The sequence below is a fragment of the Macaca nemestrina genome, chromosome 1 (genome assembly GCF_043159975.1).
Source record: "Macaca nemestrina isolate mMacNem1 chromosome 1, mMacNem.hap1, whole genome shotgun sequence".
In the NCBI taxonomy this organism is placed as follows: domain Eukaryota; kingdom Metazoa; phylum Chordata; class Mammalia; order Primates; family Cercopithecidae; genus Macaca; species Macaca nemestrina.
Window position 1 is genome coordinate 56668112 of NC_092125.1, and position 20190 is coordinate 56688301.

At 37.3% G+C, this 20190-nt stretch overlaps 1 long non-coding RNA gene across 1 annotated transcript in view; it reads left to right on the plus strand.

Annotated features, from left to right (window-relative positions):
* LOC105484673 (uncharacterized) overlaps positions 1 to 19667 on the plus strand; it is a 202625-nt gene extending 182958 nt beyond the window's left edge. Inside the window, exons 7-10 of the long non-coding RNA XR_011612443.1 lie at positions 60 to 3089; positions 6759 to 7052; positions 15423 to 15738; positions 18703 to 19667. This is a non-coding gene — a long non-coding RNA (uncharacterized lncRNA). The remainder of the gene's footprint in view (positions 1 to 59; positions 3090 to 6758; positions 7053 to 15422; positions 15739 to 18702) is intronic.
* Positions 19668 to 20190: the final 523 nt, after the last annotated feature.

Consider the following 20190-nt stretch of genomic DNA (forward strand, 5'->3'; position numbering starts at 1 on the left):
CTGCTGTTATAGTGGAGAAAAACCTGGGAAATAATAAGCTCATCTTTCTTGTTTTACAGATGAAGAAACAGTGGCCTCGGAAGATGGAAGGACTTGTCTAAGGCTCCACAATTAGGAAGTCTCTAGACATAACTCTCTTGGTTCTCCTGTTCCTTCTCTATTTCCTCCAGAAGCTGCTCTGTATTTGACAAGAAGTAGATATTAGTCAAGATTCATTGCTTTTACTTTTGCTTTCTTTCTTGTCTTTTTTTTGGTGGGGGATATCATCTGCTTCCTGGCTTATATGATCAACTTTATACGAATAGGAAAGACCATGGACTTAGTTGTCAGACAGTCCTGGATTTGAATATTTGATCATTCACTTTGTATAACTTACAAACACGTCACACTGATTTTAGATAAGTTAATGGTCATTTATTTATTTTATTATTTGTATTTGTTTCAAGATGGAGTTTCGCTCCTCTTGCCTAGGCTAGAGTGCAATGGTGTGATCTCGGCTCACTGCAGCCTCTGTTTCCTGGGTTCAAGTGATTCTCCCACCTCAGCCTCCTGAGTACTTGGGATTACAGACGTGCACCACTACGCCCAGCTAATTCTGTATTTTCAGTAGAGACGGGTTTCACCATGTTGGCCAACCTGGTCTCGAATTCCTGACGTCAGGCCAATTGCCCGCCTTGGCCTCCCTAAGTGCTGGGATTACAGGTGTGAGCCACTGCGCCTGGCCAGTTAATGGTCATTTAAATGATCTGTGAACCCAAATGGCTTCAGGGATGAAGGAGTTAAGGTTGTAACTTATGATAATATTGAACATTAAAAATCAATGACCTAAGCTTCTAACTCAAGAAACTAAAAATAGAATAGCAAATCAAATCAAGGTAATATACAAGAAGGGAAATAATATTGATAGGAATAAAAAAACAATGAAATATAAATTAAATTTATATGAGAAAATTAAGAAAACATAGAAGCCTGTTATTTGAACAGGTGAATAAATCTCTAGGAAAACAAACAAACAAAAAAAGATGGAATATATAAAATGCCAATACCAGGACTTAAAAAGTGGCATTGTAACACATCTTGTAAACTTTGAAGAGTTAGTAAAATTATATTAAGAATAACATTGTGTCAATAAAGTTGTTAATTTGTATTAAATTAATAACTTTTTTGAAAACATGGCTTATCAAAACTACCTCAAGAAGACTTAGAAAGTTAAAAGTTTTTTACTTACAAATTGATTTTTTAAAATTTAAAATCTTTGCTCTTCTTTCCCCTCAAAAATCCTCCAGGTCCAAATGCTTTTTGTAATGTTGGGGTTTAGAACATCATACACCAAAGTATCGTGCCTTGCCGTGCTGTCTTTGAGCTCAAGAAAACAAAAGGGCCTCAGAAGTGAGGTCTCTCTGACCTTCTTCCATCCTTTTGCCTCCTGCCCCACTTTCTCCCCCAAAGCAAGCCATAAAACCTAGAAAGAACAGTCTATGACCTACTTTTCCTGAAAGTAGGTCATAAGACCCTCCTGTGACAGATGCCCTGCCCTATGCCAAGAAGAAAGAAATGTTGCACAGATAGGCCAAGAAGACTCTGAACACACAGGCCTTGCTCAGTTTATTCCCATTAGAGCATACATATTTGTCCAATCATATTGCTATAAAATTACCCACTTCTTTGATTAGATTTAACATAGAAACAGATGGTCTTCCCTGGGTCTTTCAGTTTTCATTTCTGAAGGATCCCATGTCACATAAAACCTTGATTATATATAAATTTCACCTGTGAATCTTGAAATGGGTGAGGAAAACACAAGTTTTTTTTTTCCTCTACTGTAAGAAGTAACATTCACTTGTATAAACTTTTCTTGGGAACTCAAAAAAGGAAACACTTCCGGTTTAGTTTAAGAGGCTAGCATAATCTTTTTCTTTTTTCTTTTTTCTTTTTTTTTTTTTTTGAGACAGAGTGTTGCTCTGTCGCCCAGGCTGGAGTGCAGTGGTGCAATCTTGGCTCACTGGAACCTCTGCCGCCCGGGTTCAAGCAATTCTCCTGCCTCAGCCTCCTGAGTAGCTGGGATTATAAGTGAATGCCACCATTCTCGGCGAATTTTTGTATTTTTGGTAGAGACGGGGTTTCACCATGTTGGCCAGACTGGTCTCAAGCTCCTGACCTCAAGTGATCTACCCGTCTTGGCCTCCCAAAGTGCTGGGATTGCAGGTGTGAGCCACTGTGCCTGGCCTAGCAGGACCTTGTTATCAAAAATTTACTCTAGCAAATTACAAAAAAAAAAAAAAAAAAAAAAACCAGCAAAAATACTAAGTAAAATATGAGTACATAAAACCAGAGAAATGTACGAAGAATAATAGACCTACCTAGTACCATATATTGTGACCAGGTAGACTTTATTCCAAGAATTAAAGGGAAAGTTTACTATTCAAAAATAATCAATGAAATTTTACTACATAATTTAAAAAAAGAGACAGAGAATGAGAGAGAGAAATCTTATAATAATCTCCTCAGGTGTAGGAAAATATAAATACATTTATGATGCAAAAAAAGAAAAACACCTTAGAGAGTTGGGTAGAGAAAGGCAGTTTCTTAATCTGACAAAGAGCTTCTGTAAAAACCTACAGAATATCCTATAGTAAATGTGATATTATTGAAAGCTTTTTGCCTGTGTTTGGGACTGAAAGTTGTTACCCAGTATCATCACTGCTTCCCAACAAGGTACTCGAGGCCCATCCTAGTAGACTAATGCAAGAAAAAGAAATAAAAGGCATAAGGCAAAGAATGGCAGAAATACGGCCATGTACATAGAAAATCCAAATGAATCTGCAAATTACTAATATTTGTAAGTGATTTTAGCAGCATTGAATGACAATAGCATGTGGTCATTAAACAAAAACCAATTGCATTTCTTTTTTTCTTTTTTATTTGTTTCTTTCTTTCTTTCTTTCTTTTTTTTTTGTTTTGTTTGAGACAAAGTTTTGCTCTTGTTGCCCAGGCTGGAGTACAATGTCCGATTTCGGCTCACTGTAACCTCAGCCTCCTGGATTCAAGTGATTCTCCTGCCTCAGCCTCCCAAGTATCTGGGATTACAGGTGTGTGCCACCATGCCCAGTTAATTTTGTATTTTCAGTAGAGACATGGTTTCACCATGTTGATCAGGCTGGTCTCAAACTCCTGATCCACTTGCCTCGGCCTCCCAGAGTGCTTGGATTACAGGTGTGAGCCACCACACCTGGCCTACATTTCTTTATATCAGGAACAAACAAATTGGAAATGAAAATAAAAATACAATACAATTTATAATAGTATCAAAAAACAGAACTATGGCCAGGCACAGTTCACTTGAACTTGAGAGGCAGAGGTTGCAGTGAGCTAAGATTGTGCCACTGCACTACAGCCTGAGTGACAGAGTGAGACTCTGTCTCAAAAAAACAAAAACAAAAACAACATCAACTATTTAAGAATACACCTAATAAAAATATGTAAGACATCTACAATTAAAGCAACAAAACTTTCCCAAGAAAAATGAAAGAATACCTGAATAAATGGAAGTGTATACCATATTAATAGTTTGAAAGATGAGTAATATAAATAAGTTATTTCTAAATTGCTGTATCTAATGCAATCTCAATAAAAATCCCAGGAGATATTTTGAGAACATTGCCAAGCTGTTTCCAAAATGTATAAAGAAATGCAAAGGACCAAGATTAGCCAAGACGATGTTGAGGGACCATGCTGGGGGGCTTACATTTTTATAGATCAGTGTATAAAAGCAAGAATGAGAGAGTGAAATCCTATAATAATCAGTAATTATGAATATTAATAAAGGTAAAGTAATTTTGAGTGTTGGTGTAAAAATAGATAAAGAGCTGAATAGAATCCAGAAACGAACCACTACAGTTCACCAGAGGAAGGGTTTTTTTGTTTTGTTTTGTTTTCAGTAAATGGTGCTGGGTCAGCTGGATAACCACGTGGAAATACATATCCCAACCCATACTTCAGCATCAAGGACAGATATCAATTCCAGATGGATTGTATATCTGAATATGAATACTCAAATAATAAATGTTCAAAAAGAAATCATAGCAGAATATCTTCATAAACTTCAGATGGCCAACAATTTTCTGTACAGGGCACAAAAATTACTCTTCATAGAAGGACAAATTTTAAAAAGGCAAATTAGATAACATTAAAATTGAGAACTTTTGTTCATGAGAAACCATGTTAGAGGTGAAAAGTCACGCCCACATGTGGGAGAAAATAATTTGCAAGACTGACAAAGCCTTGTATTTAGAATATGTAAAGAATTCCTACAAATCAATTAGGAAAGGAAGGAAAACTCAAAAGAAAAGAAAATGAACAAAAGACTTTGACAGGCACTTCACAAAATAAGCTACCTAAGTGGCCAACAGACTTGTGAAAAATATTCAACTTCATTCATAATCAGTGAAATACAGATGAAAACTATGATGTGATACTATTACACCACATTGGAATAACAATACATAAGGCAAGGTTGAGAGAAGAAAGTGGTGGCGAGAAAGTGAAGCAGTTGGAATGATCATACACTACTGGTGGAAGTGCAAATTGGTGTAATCACTTTGGAAATATTTTTGGTATTGTCTAACTAAAGCTGAATGTATGTATACGATATGACCCAGCAATTCTATTCTTAGGAATTCTTATGAGAAATGGTATATACATTCACCAAAAGATATTCATCAGCAGAATATTCACAGCAGCACTATTTGCAATAGTCTTAAATTAGAAAGAAGTCAGATGTATAGCAAAATCAAATGAATAAATAAAATGGATATATGTTCATGAATAGATTCTATACAACAACCAGAATGAACAAGCTTCAAATACGCAGTGCAACATGAATGAATCTCACAAACAAAATGATGTGGAACAGAAGCCACACACAAGAAAGAAATTGTGTATCACTTATGTAAAGCTCAAAAACAAGCAAAAATGGCCAGATGTGGTGGTTGGCTGGGTGTGGTTGCTGGAGGCTGAGGCAGGGGAATCACCTGAGGTCAGGCGTTTGAGACCAGCCTGGCCAACATGGCGAAACCCTGTCTCTACTAAAAATACAAAAAATTAGCTGGGCATGGTGGCGAATGCCTGCAATCCCAGCTACTCAAGAGACTGAGGCAGGCAGGAGAATCGCTTGAACCCAGGGGGCAGAGGTTGCAGTGAGCCGAGATTGTGCCACTTCACTCCAGCCTGAGCGAAAGAGCGACACTCCGTCTCAAAGAAAAATAAATAAATAGATAAAGCAAAAAAATAACCTATGGTGTAAGAAATCAGGACAGTGATGATGTTTGGTGGTGGGAGTCATTTGGAAGGAAGACAAGCGGGGCTTTGGAAGTGTTAATAATGTTCTGTTTCTTGATTTGGGTGTTTCTTAATGTAAAAATTAACTTTGTGTTAACTTTATAAAAATAATCCTTTTTTTGCATTTTTCCATATGTGTATTATATATCAATTAAATCTTAAAAAATATATTAGCGACTAGTTGGGTGCCTTGTTTAGAGGAATATACATTATTCAACATCAGCATATTATTGTCATGCTGAGAATGTGGACTCTGGTGTTGTACAATATTCTTGTTTTTAAAGGGAAGTTAAAAATATAATTTTTATGTAAATTCTTCTTATTTTTGAATGCTACCAATTAATTCAGATTAAAAGAGCCACAGCAATAATATGAGTCAAAAAAAAAAAAAAAAAAAAAAAACAGCCATAAGTTTGCAATCATTGTTTTGAAATCCCTCTGCCTGCTCTATAATGGAGATAATATACTACTCAGTATTGATTCTTACACTTAAATAAAGTAATGTATGTAGGAGTTTTATGAAAACAGCAACCAATAAATGATGGTTATTAATATGGTATCATCATTTTTCTATTATTGTTTGGAATCATGCTCTCTCCAAATTTATCTAAATTATTCTTAATTTTGATGTACATTTTTACTGGATCATTAGTACACTGTCACTATAATAACACCACATTGAACTAATAAAGGGTAGACAATCAATGCAAATTTGTGGCTTAAATAAATGTGAATCAGTTGATTATTAATACTCTATATTTTATACTTTAGAGTTTCAGTGTATTTGACATGTTATTCCAAGAGCATATACCGTAACATAGAATATTGTATTAGTGTTAAGATTCTGGGAATTGCGGAAAGTATAGATGCTAACTATAAATTGTTTATATTGGCTATAAGTGATTTGCAGACAGTTGGAGTTCAAAAAGCATCTTATTAAAATATGTGCCAAATATGTTTCCTATTCCATTCTCAATAGACAAGAATAGGTTCACAGTATCCCTTCTGCCACTTGTGAACTCTAGCCTTCCTCACATTTCTCTCAAGTAGTTTTGAGTATCACCTATGAGGTGGGAGGAGATAGTTTCATATATGCTACCTTTGACTCATCCTCATGCCACCCCTTACCATCCTTGGTCTTTCTTTTTTACAGCTCTGATGGCATCTCTCATTCCAAAACTTGCTGAAGGTGCCAGTACTACTCCCACTTGCCCCTGCTGCTGAAATCTGATATGCACAGCGAGGCAGCTGATGTGCACTGTTGAGGACATTAATGTCTATGTTAAGGACCATACATCTTTTGACAGAATTATCTACACCATATCCATAGTTGTAGAAGCTGCCAGAAGCAGTGCTCTGACACCTCGTACCAAAACACTTCTAGATTTCGGTTGCGTGTTTAATTGTAATCCTCTTACCAGTTACAGGAACTAGATCTGAAATATTATGCAGAGAGGCAAAAACTGGCTGCAGAGAGAAGGAAAGACACAGGAGTCCCAGAAACAGAGAGGGATGGAAAACCTCATCAGCTGCTAGGAGGAGAAATGATTTCAAATGGAGATTGAAGTCATACCTTAGTGTGCTGATTTCAACCAGACCACCAATGTAACTGATGCAAATGACCATGGAGGAGGGATCCTTGAGATTTCTTGGACATTGATATAGAAGAAGACACCTTACAGCATCAGAGGAAGTCGATGGATTCACCTTGGCTGGTAAACAGCTCCAGAACCTGGCTGTGCTGTTATTGTCTTGGTGCATTACATCCCTTCACTCAGGGGAAATGGGCCCTTACACTAAGATAATGTTTTCCATATTTAAATATTAGCATATATGAACCTTAGAGATTCTGAAGTTTAAATCATTTGTTTTGGCAATTACAAAACTGAGACTTGCTGACTTGATTAGAAAGTCAAACAATTTGTGGAACACCATTCAGCTAATTAATAGCAGACAAAAGACGAGATCCTAGATCTTTGATTTTTAGTTCTACCATTCACTATATCACTACTAGTGAATTTTTCTGATCCTTTCTTGAGAATATCATCTCTATAGTATGTCAACAATTGTAAACTTGCAGCTAAGATAGCTGATCATATCCATCTACAGGGAGGCACTACACGTTTGTGTGAATACTTCCTCTTCTATTTGAAAAGTGTAGATTTACTTACATTCTTTTAAATATATCAACACAGACTATCAGGCTGAGGATCACTGTCTTCCAACACAGTCCTGGTTCTTGTGCTCCAAAGAAACAAATGAAAGAGCAGGCTTCAAGGAATTTTATTCATTGAATCAGTGGGAATCACAAGGGTAGATCTAAAGAATGGAGTTCCTTCAGGGCTCAATTCAGGTGGTCAAGATGAAAATATATACTTTCCTTCATAATATACTTAAGAAGATAAGGTCAGTTTTGTCATTGATATGGTCCTATTTACCTTGTTTTTCTCTCTTAAATTATTTCCTTACCATTGTGGAGATAATGAACCACATGGTGTCATCACTCATTTATCTCTAAGCATAGCAGACATTTTCAAGTCATTTCAGGTGTCCTCAAATTATTCATTTTTTATTTAAATGAAGAATCGTCCAGAGTTAGCATGTAAATATTAGTTAAGGGCAGGATGTGTGTGTGTCATGGAGGGGAGGACCTCTCCTGTTTAGGAGGAACTGCTGGCCCTAATATGCATGTCACATACATATGAACCTTGATCTGCTGTCATGCGGAAGGAATTACACTTCTGCTGCCCTCCCCTACCACAACCACAGGTGAAATCTAACCTAGGCACAGAACTCGGCTCACACAGCTGTGAGCTTGTGCTGAGTCTCATCCTTTGCTGTGGAACTCCCTCTGCTGCTTCCTGCCCCAGCAAACTCCCCTCCACCCAGCCACTGGAAAGGAGTCCCACAGAAGGGCAAGGAGAGTAGAGCCTAGCTTCTCTGTCCAACACATAGAAGTTCTGAGAGGCAGTTATAAAAGGCTGAACTGGGAGCAGGTATTGTTAAAAAGGGAACCACTGACTTCCTGTGAGCACATGTTCCTGTCTCACCCTTGCTCTGCAGCAGAGCAGAGGCTGTTTAGTTCATCACAAAGGAAGTGCATCAGCACTCCTGAAGATGCTGCTCTCAGGGCACCTTTGAGTTGTGGGCCAGGAAGGCATTCCATAGTAAGATGAAGGAAAGGCCACGTTCCTATTGTTAGCATCAGTATGCCTCTGGTTTTATAGTTCCCTAAGTTATTGCCACAGGTCATGGATCTGTGGCTCTCAAATGTTCGCTCACAAGGTTCACAGCACTTGCTTTGCAGTTGCACCACCCAGCTAGGAGGGGTGAAACCAGTGGAGCATTTTAGGCAGTGCTCATTTCCGCCCACATCAAAAGTAAGAGAGAAGTTTGTGGAGAGCTACATTTGAGCCCTCCATTAGCTGTTTTACATCTTATAGGCCAAGGTGGCACTTCCTACACTATGTGCTGGTGAGATACCACCTGGACAAAATGTTGTAGAGGACCCAGCCTGAAAAGTGCTTAGGCTTTAAGTCTGAACAATCCCCACCACATCTCTACTCCACTTCCCACCCCCCTGGAATTTTAAGTCAGGAGACACATTGTGAGTGCATGGACAAAATAAAGAAAAGAGAGAGAGAAGAGGGAGGGAGGGGGAGAGAGAGAGAATATATCAATTAAAAGTTTGCTGAAAGAGTCATGACACAAAGAAGATGAAAGAACAAAAACAAAATAACAAAAACAAAATAGACTGTTATCAAGCTGTACATTCTTTGTTGAGGGAGAATAGAGATGAATTGGTAGCAGAGAGGAAGAAAAAAGGAAGCATTTGTCAGGTGCAAAACAGGAGAAATCAGACTTAAGCGAGAATGGGGAAATAATTACATTTATCCACATCAGCTGTATCTTACCAGTTTGACTATTTTAGATGCTCAGGGATAATCTGGGAGTTTTTCACTGCTCCCCTCATGCTGACAGTCCCAAACATATTGATAAGGCATTTTTAATAGCTTTCACCTCTGGCTCCTGTTACAGCTTCATGTCTTTTTCCTTGGTTCTTATCCTCATCGTGGTGTCATGATTATTGCCCTCTCAGTCAAGCCCATCCTGTGCTACTTACTGATTTTATTAAAAATAAGTTTTCCCCTATGCCTCTCCTGCTTACAATGCCTTGATGATCCTTGATTGCTCACAGATTGAAATCCAAACCTTTGAGGATCCCATTCAGGACTTTTCAGTGCCTGAGAATAGCTCGTCTCTCCAAATTCATCTTCTGCGTATTATGTGTCTGCTAAATAAAGTATTTACAGCTGTCCAAATGAGATGTTTCTTTTGGAAATCTCCCTGCATTCCTACCGGCTAACCCTCTATTTGGAAGTTAATTGTTGCCTTCCCCCACCCAGCTCACAGGTGTCCCCTATGCACCTTCTACGGCCCACTCAAGCAGAGTTGATCACTTCCTCCTTTAGGTCTCAGTGCCATGACAATTTAATCACACTCCATTTTAATATTTGTTTATAAGTCTGTCTTCACTACTTGGTAGTGAGCCTCTGCTTGTGGAATGTGGACTTTGTTCTTACTTATTTTTGTGTTTTTGGGTCCTATTGCTAGTGGCTTGAATATACTAGATATAAGTCTAAAAATATTTGTTAAAGAATAAGTAAATGAATATTCCAGTGGAAGAAATTCTCTTTTCCCATGTGGGGACTTTGCACTTTCTGTCACAATTGTCACAAAATTTGACCTACTCTAACTTAAGCAAAGATGTAATTTATTGGCTAAGATAAAACGTTTAGGGATATAACTAGATCTGACATACTAGATTGAGTATGCAAACAATATCATGTTTCTCTACAGCTCTTTGTTCCCATCCCCATGGTTGAATTTATGCTGCTTTGGCTTTAGACTTAGAATTTCTATGGTAGCAAGGGAAGACCCAAACTCCAGCCTTTCCAATTTTCAGTCCAGCAAACACACACACACACACACACACACCCAACAACAACAAAAAACAGGAGTGAGAATCTCTTTCTGCAAAATACCACTTAAAATTGACCAGACTACAATGACTATGATTGGGGTATATGTCTATCGTAGAACCAATTTTTTTGGTCAGGTAAATGCTGCATTCCTATGGGCTTAGACCTGTGCCCCATCTCTATAAACAACTTCTCTGGAGTTATGGGGAGTGAGAGTGGCAGAGGAGGATATATTCAAAGGGTTACCAGAAGAAAGAGGAATTGCAGTTGACTGGCACAAATGAATAGGTCAGTTTTAGAGTAGATTACTCTTTATTCCTTTAAATCTAGATATGAGACATTGAAAGCTTCTTTTATTACCTAATTTCTAATAGCAAACTTAGAAAATTCATCTCCTATTTGGTTTTACTATAACTTACACCTTTCAATGTGATTTGTAACAAAACTTTGCTGACTTTGATAATGGTATATATCAATGACACGAAGAAAATCAATTATTAACCAAAATTATATATTACACGTATATTTTTAAAGGGCATTTCTGAGAGGTAATACTAGTGATGTGGTCACAGAGTTACAACTATATATAGTTTCTCATTGTTGTGTTTGCTTTAGGAGTTGTTCCAGTTATCTACTTTTGCTCAATAAGCTACTCCCAAAATTAGGGCTTAAAATAATTTATTATTATTACATCTGATGATTCTTGGGGCTAAGAATTTGGATAGTACCCAGTGCAGATGACTCATCTTGTTCCGATGCTTGGGACCTCAGCTGAGATGACATAAACGTCTGTAGGCTGGAACAATTGAGGGCTGGCTGAATATCTCTTTTCTCTCGTTTTCTCTCTCATTTTCAGCCAAAACCCATCTGCAGCCTGTGGTTGTGCAGCCCACAAACAAAAAGGTTTTCAAATTTTTTAATGTTTAAACAAATCTAAAGAAGACTGCTTCTTCATGAGGTGTGAAACATATGAAATTCAAATCTATGTCTATATTTATTGGAAGATGGCCACACGTGTTTGTTTAAATAACCTATAATCTCTGTAATTGCAGGGTTGAAAAGTTGCAACAAAAACCATATATATTGCAAAACCTAAAATACTTACCATTTGGCCCTTCCCAGAAAAATTTGCTGATCTCTACTTTACATGACTTCTCCTTGTGGCTGTCTTGGGCTCCCTCACAGCATGGAAGCCACAGTGTAGTTGGATTTCTAGGTTGAAGGTTCAAGGCTTCAAGAATGAGTGTGCAAGAGACAGGACATATAAGCTGCCATTTTTTGTTTATAATTGAAACATAATAATTATACCTGTTTATAAGGTATAGTGTGATTATATAACAATCAAACCAAGGTAGTTAGCATGTCCATCACCTCAAACATATCCTCTCCTTATGGAAAGCTGCTCAAGGCTCTTTCTATTGTTCAAGTCTTGTCAAAGAACATGTGGCCATCTTTACCTTCATACACTTCACCCAGAGCAGGAAGTTCTGGAGGGCAGAGGGTTTTGTTGAATTGTTTTCCTCGAGTCAGTGGACATTTTAACAATTAGGGTTCAATGATCAACATGATAAAATTTATGTCTTTATTTCAAACTTGGGGAAAAGAAAATGCTAGTTTCATCGAATGTACACCTTTAGTTTAAAAATGAGGATCAACTGAGAACTGAAGATTTTAGAATGCTAATAGCTCTTAGTGTCCTAGATTTTTTATTCATCTAGATGTTTCCAAACTAGGATAAACTGATGGTTCATCTAGTGAAGAAGTTATTTGTTATTAAATAGCAGTCCCTTGATTTTCTAGTTTATGCCAAATCACACAACATGGAATATTATTAGCTGGTAACCCTTCATGTGTTCAGGCTGGAGAATAAAGCACCTGTGTGATTATTAGCCAGTGTGCTGGCCATAAAGTGGAACGGTCAGTTTCTTTTGACCATTTCCCCGAAACACCATGTCTCTCTCAAAGGAAACAAAGGTCTCAAACCCCTAACAGTTAGTGTGAGCCAACTGATTACACGTGAAAGCAAAGTCCATTGATCCAAAACAAGTGTCATCCGCAGGCATGGTGGCAGGCTCCTTCAGGTAGGCGATTCTCATGGGCTTGTAACTGGATATCAAATTGTTAGGTAAGGGGTTGGAAAAGATGGGCTTGTAGTTTTTTGAAACTCATGTTCAAAAATAGCTCAAAATTATGGATTGAAATATTTTGGAAATTGGACTAGGATATAATTTGAAAAAAGTTAGCATTTTAATTTTTCCCCTTTAGCTACTGTTAAAGTTCAAAAAGAAACTATCTTAAATTTTTCTAGTGGAGGGAATGATAGATTGTCCAATCATTAGCTGAGGAAGCTACTGTGAGAGAGAATTTTGTCGGTGGGAAGAGGTAGAGAATTTTCCTTAAATAGGGAAATAAAAAAAAGTGGTTAAGTGGTCAGAGAAAAATTAAGTGGCAACACCAACAACAGAAATAAGTTCCCCTTGCTTCTTGCATGAATGTCTAGATCACAGCCTATGTTCTCCAAGGAGCTAATATTTCTTGAGCTCCTTCTACATATAAAACACTGTGCTAGATGCTTGATATGTCATTTCATTTAACTCATTTCTAATTTTGCAAAATACTATCTGCCATCTTATATTTGAGGATATTGTGCCAAGAAAAGGTACATTATTTGTATAAGGGTCTCAAAACTTAATGGCTGAAGTTAAATTTGTACTGTTTCTCTATCTAACAAAATCATTCATGTTAGAGATTCCTCTCACAAGAAAAAAGATGTGCACATCTTTTATTTATCTACTTATTCATTTATACCATCACTATCTTCTTTGATAACAGATATTTATTGGGCATCTTGTAAAACAAAAGGCACCATTCCTGGCACAAGTGATTTGATGGGCAAGATAAGCAAAGCCCTTGTTCTTATGGAGTTTACAGTTAAGTGGGAAGATAGAAAAAAGGTTAGTTCTCACTCATAGGTGGGAATTGAACAATGAGATCACTTGGACACAGGAAGGGGAGCATCACACACGGGGTCCTCTTGTGGGTAAGAGGTAGGGGGGAGGGATAGCATTAGGAGATATACCTAATGTAAATGACGAGTTAATGGGTGCAGCACACCAACATGACACATGTATACATATGTAACAAACCTGCTCGTTGTGCACATGTACCCTAGAACTTAAAGTATAATTTAAAAATAAATAAATACATAAATAAATAAATAAAAAGAAAAAAGGTTAGTAAATAAAGTGAAAAATAAAAATTCACAATTATTGGAAAATGTTATGAAATAAATGATTGAGGAGTTGAGATGAGGTAGATAATAGTTGGGGATGTTCTTTAGAAAGGATAATCAAGAAAAGTGTTGCTGAGAAGGTGAGAGTGAAGCAGTGATGTAAAATCGAGAAGGTTCCAGTGATGAGAAGTAGTACGGAAAGATAACTGCTGAAGTAACAGGGTATGTAATGGGATGAAGGCAAATGTGGAAAAGTCGTACAGGATCAGGTGTGAGAACCAGGTGAAGGCTAGAACTCATGGGAATTTATGGGCTCTGATAAGGAGTTTGAATTTTATTTAAATTGCAAATAAAACCTTTTAACAGATTTTATGCAAGGAAATAGCATGGACTTATTTACATTTTAGGAAACTCTTTTCTGCTACAGTGTGGGAATGGCTTAGAGGAGTGCAAGAGTGGAAGCAGGGAGACAGGTTAGGAGGCTGTACCAGTCTCCAGAAGAGAAACGGTGCTGCCTGGACATGGTGGTATTGGATATGGGAAGGAGAAGATGAAATTGATAAACATTTTAGAGGACAGAATGGAAACAACTTGGTTCTGGATTGGGTTTGGATGCTTGAAATGAGAATGGGGAATGAGGAAAAAGGAGGATCCAAGATGACATCAACATGTCTGGCTTGAGTAGCTGTGTCCTCATCAAGGTAGGGGAGTGTGCTGGGGCAGGAAAGCAGGTGTGAAAAGTGGGAAAACCAAGAGTTCAGGTTTGGATATGGTTGTCCTTGAAACACCCAAGTGCCTTGTTATTTTAGGCAGTAGAAAATAGGAGTATTGAGGTTGGGGGCTAAGGGTAGAAAATATGGATGGATATTCAAGTCCCTGGAAATCTATAGTATTTCAATTGGTGGGAATCAATAAAATCTTAAGAGAAAATGTGGAGAAAGAAGAGGGCTCCAAATGTTAATTTTTAGAAGTTAGATAGAGGAGATTAGATATCAACTCCCTAAAAATATTTGCTTTTATATTGCATGTGCTTACACTGTTTATTCTTAGAGCTAGGAAGTATGTTTGATTTAGAATGTTATTCAATTCTGTGTCATTTCGGTGGCCATTTGAGTTACATAGAGTTTGATCTATTTGTAAGTGAAAACTCCTTAATGTAGAATATTTAGGGTTCATATTATTGAACTTGGGACTTGGGTTTAAATATTAGTTCTGTTTCTTATAGTATAAATAAGCTATGGGAAGTTTCTTTACTAATTTGGACCTGTTCACTCATCTGCAAAAATGATGACGCTAACAGTAGCTACCTCATCCTGGTGCTATGATTAAGGGAGAAAATTCATGTGAACGCTCGGCACAGTGGCTGAAATGTAGTGAGCCATATACTACCACTAGTAGTAGTTTTTGAGAAAAACATAAGTAATTAAAACGGAAACTCCTCCTTTGGTACTTTAAATGGTGAGTCCTATAGAATTGTGCAAGCACATGATAGTTTGCTATTTTCACTTCAGTTCACTTCTGTGATGTCTTTGTTATATTGTTTAGTTTACAGGATTTTTTGTAACATGAAAAATTACTACCTTACATATTAACTCAACAGTTCATAAAAAATGAAAGTACCAAGATTATCTGACAGGAAATAAGGTATCACAAATGCTGCACGTCTATAAAACAAGTAACATTTTAAAAGTAATATTCCTTTGGCACCAACAAAACCCAATGCTTGGCATTCCTCTAAGAGAGAACCAAGGAAATGTTAAAGATCTAAGCAAATCCTGAAGGCTCTAACAGACTTGTATTTTATCAAAACTTTGAACATACATACACATATATTTGTTTATACATCTATCACATATAATATTATATTACAGGTAGTTGTGCTTTTGTCGTTTTCCTCCCTGGACTGAACTCCTTGACAACATAGATAAGGTATTACTTATTTTTATTCCCACTGTACTCTACATATAGTAGAATGTTTCAGTACTTTCTTGTTTCTACCATCAAGTTCTCTTGGACAACTTTTTCTTGTTCAAACTCAGGTTATTTGGGGCAGAAATGCTACTTGTCCCCCAAAACTCATATTTATACTTCCCTTCCACAGTTTAGAGCTGTGACTGGCTAGTGAATGCCCAAAAGAAGAATACATTTCCCATCACCTCCACCCCCTGGTGTCTGGGCCTGGACAATGTGAGTAGTTATTGCTAGTGGAGTGGGTGGCAAGTTGATCTATGTCACTTCCAGTCCTAGGCCTTTAAGAACTGTGTGTGCCTTAAGCACACACTCCTTCTGCCACTAAATGTAGACAACAGAAAAGCCAAGAGATTACAGGGTTTCAGAATGAAAAATACTATTAACTGAATCCCTATATGGAGAAGATCAGCTGCCCACCTTGGAACACCACTTTGAACTGTTTCGTGAGGGAAGAAATAAGCTCCTGCTATGTTTGAGTCGTTATAAATTTGAGGATCTAATTGTTCCAGCAGATAGCATTAGCACTCATTAACAGTACTTAGAGAAATAGGATCTTCCGTTAAAATAGAATTATATCTTTGGGAGATAACTTTGGTTTTACATGCACATTTTGTTTCTTCCTGCATGCAGGGTAGAAAATGAATTTGTAAGTAGGAAGAATAAAGGTGCTCTACTAAATAGTTAGCAGATAAGCTTTTGTAACCTCAATTCATGTGTTCAGAAATCATCATACTCCTTTACTTTCCACAACTCAAATTAATTCTAACCCTCTTCCCAGGAAATTTATTCTCTATGTCAGAGTTGTGAAAAGACCTAAGAGTCTTAGGTAGCCCCAAAGCATCAGCAAATATTTTGTGGTTATTCATTCAACTCAGCAACTGATTGTAGTACACCTCTGCCTATGGGCTAGAGTATTAGCCTTCATGGAATGTATGATTTTCTGAAAGCAACAAAAATTAATCAAATAATCCCCCAGTTAATCTGACAAGTGCCATAAAGAAGATGAAAAAAAAAATAATCCTAGGAGACCCATGGTAGTGTATTTGGTCTAATGAGAGAAGTACAAGGAGGACTTCTTGGGGACTGGTACAACTGAGCTCATACGTGAAGGATTGGAAGAATATTGCTAGGTGATTATGGGTGGTGGGGGCAGAGTTTTTAAGGTGAAGAGGGCACTAAACAGAGAATCAATTACCTTCCTAAGACCATGGTAAAAAGCAGGGTCTAAGCCAACACTTGTGTGACTGAGATGAGGAGCCTAGAAAGATGGTGAAAGTTGGGGCTTCATTGCGAGTTCAGCATTGATGCTGAGTCTTTGAGGTCCTCTTAGGCATTTTTCTTTTAATCCTAGATTCGATGGGATAGGGGTACGGTAGACACTATATGATTTTATTCAGAAAAGACTTCTTAGGATGAAGGATGGATAATGGATTGGCTAGTGAGAAATAATGTTAGAGGAAATATGGGCAAAACTGTTAAGAGGCTGTTTCAGTTGTTTATTTGAGATGTTAGTAACTTGGACTAAGATAGTGATAATCTAAACAGGAAGAAGTTCATAAACTTAAGATACATTTAGAAAGTTACTTGAAGAGGTATTAGTGATAAATTGGAGGAAGTAAGTTTCAAGAATGATACAGAGTGATGAAAAGAGAGTTGAAATAGCTGCAGGAACCTACCTAACTCAGCATACTGGCTGCTGCTTTTAAGAATAAAATGGGTAAGAAATTACATTGCATTTTGTCAACCCAGAGAGATACTTAAGATTTTATTAAACTAAAGCCAGTATAATCAGAATTTGTATGATAAAAACTTTCGACAAATCAGAGTAGAGAATGAATCTTTTTAATGTGTTTATTGGCTAAAGCAATATATAATGACTTTGAGATGTCAAGAGTGTGATTGTTGAGACTTGCAAAAGATTGAAGTTCTAGGAATACATTTATCAAAATTACACATTCTTACTTGTGTTTGGCTCTTGTTCTATTTAGTTCAGCCTTATTTACCTTTCTTTTCTTTTTGAGACGGATTCTCCTTCTGTTGCCCAGGCTAGAGTGAAGTAGCATGATCAATCTCGGCTCACTGTAACCTCTACCTCCTGGGTTCAAGTGATTTTCATGCCTTGGCCTCCCCAGTAGTTGGGATTACAGGCATGTGTCACCACGCCTGGCTATTTTTTTTTTTTTTTTTTTTTGTATTTTTAGTAGAGACAGGGTTTCGCCATGTTGGCCAGGCTGGTCTTGAACTCCTGAGCTCAGGCATTCCACCCGCCTAGGCCTCCCAAAGTGCTAGGATTACAGGCGCAAATTATCGTGCCCGGCCAGTTTTATTTACTTTAGATTAGTAGGGTTCAATCCATAAGTAACCTGTCACTGTTTACTTTGTGACTCTGTTACAAACTTGAAACATCACTACATCTATGTTCTTTCAATTTTGAGATTCGCTTTAGCTTTTTCAAAGAAGCTCTGTGTGTGTGTGTGTGTGTGTGTGTGTGTGTGTGTGTGTGTGTGTGTGATCATTTTCTATTGGAATTAATTACAAAATGAATGCAGAAACTTTAATTTGAAAGTACACCCTCTGCAACATTGATAACACTGTCCACTGATTATTTATTGATGTTATGTTGCTGTTCCACAGTGTATTGAAACCACTGTGTGATTCAGAGATGGACTTCTAGAATTTTTTTGTGTGTGTGGAAAAAAAAAATACACAGACCATTATATTTTTAAGTAAGAAACCACTACCAAATATGGCTTCACATCAAATTGATGACAAAGAGTATGTGAGTTGTATGACAAGTGATGAAAAACTGCACATGAAGGTAAACAAATTAATGCAGGTGAGCAGAACACCAGCTGGGTAGACATGGTGTGAGAAAAACATCAGTCACAGCAGAGATACAGTGAAGTGTGCATGATGTTTTGTTTTTATTTTCTATTATGTTGAAAAGGCAATAATACTATCTTAGCATTGTCGTGAAATCTAAATTAGTTAATTAAGCAAGCATTCGATAAATGGTTTAAACACACTAGGTTATAATTAAGCATATATAATGGACCATGGACGGATTTATGACATCTATTTTATACTGTTATATTTTCCAACATTATATATCCTCATAGAATTTGGAAGCTATTTTAAACTCTCTGCTCTACTTGCCCCATGCTGTCTTTATGCATCAAGGTACGCAAATGGCAGAACCCAGACAGGAGAGTCATGGCCAAGAGTCAATGCAGAAAGAGATGCAGAGACAGACGGAGACAGAGAGGCAGAGGTTTCAGCAACCTGCAGCCATCAGAGGAATCAACAAATGTTATACATGGCTTGCAACACTGAATGTGAGACCTGAAGTAAAACAAACACATCTCAGCTTAGACCTCATGAAACAAGAAAAAGATGAAATCCACAGAAGGCCACTCCAGGGTGGAATACTGCCTTCATGTGTGAAAAGTTACAAGACTTTCTCATTAAGATGGATTTGGAAACTGGTCTCCGAGTTCATTACCTATGCTTTGTAGTTCTTTGTATTTATTACTGGTTTATTAAGCAGTCTGGATTCAATCAGGTATAAATATTAAACATCATATGTTATCTTGCCACTGGTCCGCTATGCTTCTGTATTTCATTGATTCTAAGATGCACGTTTTATAAAACATTATTTTAGTGTTGCCGAAGCCAGGATGCATCTTGAAACCAACAGTACCTTTAAGTTAATAAAACTAAGAATATTTAATTTCCTCTTTCCATCTTTTAACAATATATATGGCAGGTCCCTCAACTTCCTAGTAACTTTTGAGTAAAAACAACCCGAAGTTCGTTTCAGACCAGTTGAACACTTTACTTTCATATCTAGTTTAACTCTTTCACCTCCTCTTTATCTTTAGCACTCATCAGGACTTTGCCTGGGACATTTGCAGAAGGGAACACGTATTTCTTTTCTACTTACCTTTGTCTGTATTTGAAGTTTACACAAAGGCAGAGAGAGATGTTTTATCAAGTACTACATATTTCTTTTCTCAATGCCTAAATTTTCAAAATACAAAATGGCAGAATGCAAAAATGTTTCCTGGTCAGGTCCTAGGGGAACTCTTCTCCCTCCCTATACTTCTTCTGCTGGGATTAGAAAGAGGAATAGGATGTATGCTATGTTGGTGTATGTTTAATTATAACGAAGTGTGTTTACTTTATACCATTTATTGAATGTTTGCTTAATTAATATGCTTAATTCTCATGGCAACACTTAAAAGTATTATTATCTCCATATTAGAGAGATGAGATCATTGCTAGAACTAGGATTTAACATGTTTCTTGGCCACTAGGAAAAATAGTTTCTTAAAACATCATGTTAAAGAACTACAGTGCTGGCATTGATCACTGATACATAGGTATATATGCACTGCGTGTATCTAAGATGACCAGGAAAGTTAAGGTTCTAGTGAGAAAAACTTTCAAAGCAGCACCACCTCCTACCTTGGTCAATTTGCCAGTGGTAAGACTTGTCTTTGTCTGTATTTGCATTTTACACAAAGACAGTACCACATATTTCTTTCCTCAATGCTTAAACTAAATTTTCTTTTCTTTTCTTAAACAGGGTCTAACTCTGTTGCCCAGGCTGGAATGCAGTGGCATGGTCTTGACTCACTACAACCTCCACCTCGTGGGTCCAAGTGA